Below are 437 nucleotides of genomic sequence, written 5' to 3'. Positions count from 1 at the left end.
AGAATCACTCCTCCATGCTGCTCCATGCGTGTCCAGTCTGGTATTGGTACGTCGAAATTCATGAACCCTAAACCATTTTATTTCATCATTTCAGACTCTGAGAGTGATGACTCTTCTGATTCGTGTCCCCCAGTAGCAAAATCACCAACACAAACTGAACCACAAAGAAACACGACGCCCACAGTACCAACACCACCACCACAAATTCCATCAACAACTACTAACCCTTCGACACCCTCAAAGTCGGCCTTATCTTATGAACCTTCGCACTCAACTCCTCCCCATCAAAAACGGAGATCGTTAAATGACATCGTTTCCCCTTCCACAAACCAAAAAGAACCACTCTCTCAACCAAAACCACCAACTAAACCCATGAGAACCAAAAACACAATCACTATTGCTCAATTTCTTGCTCGAAAAAATCTCCCAAATCCTCA

This window comes from Cicer arietinum, chromosome 6 (assembly GCF_000331145.2).
Source record: "Cicer arietinum cultivar CDC Frontier isolate Library 1 chromosome 6, Cicar.CDCFrontier_v2.0, whole genome shotgun sequence".
In the NCBI taxonomy this organism is placed as follows: Eukaryota; Viridiplantae; Streptophyta; class Magnoliopsida; order Fabales; family Fabaceae; genus Cicer; species Cicer arietinum.
The sequence above is the reverse complement of the archived record's forward strand: the minus strand, read 5'-3'. Positions refer to the sequence as shown.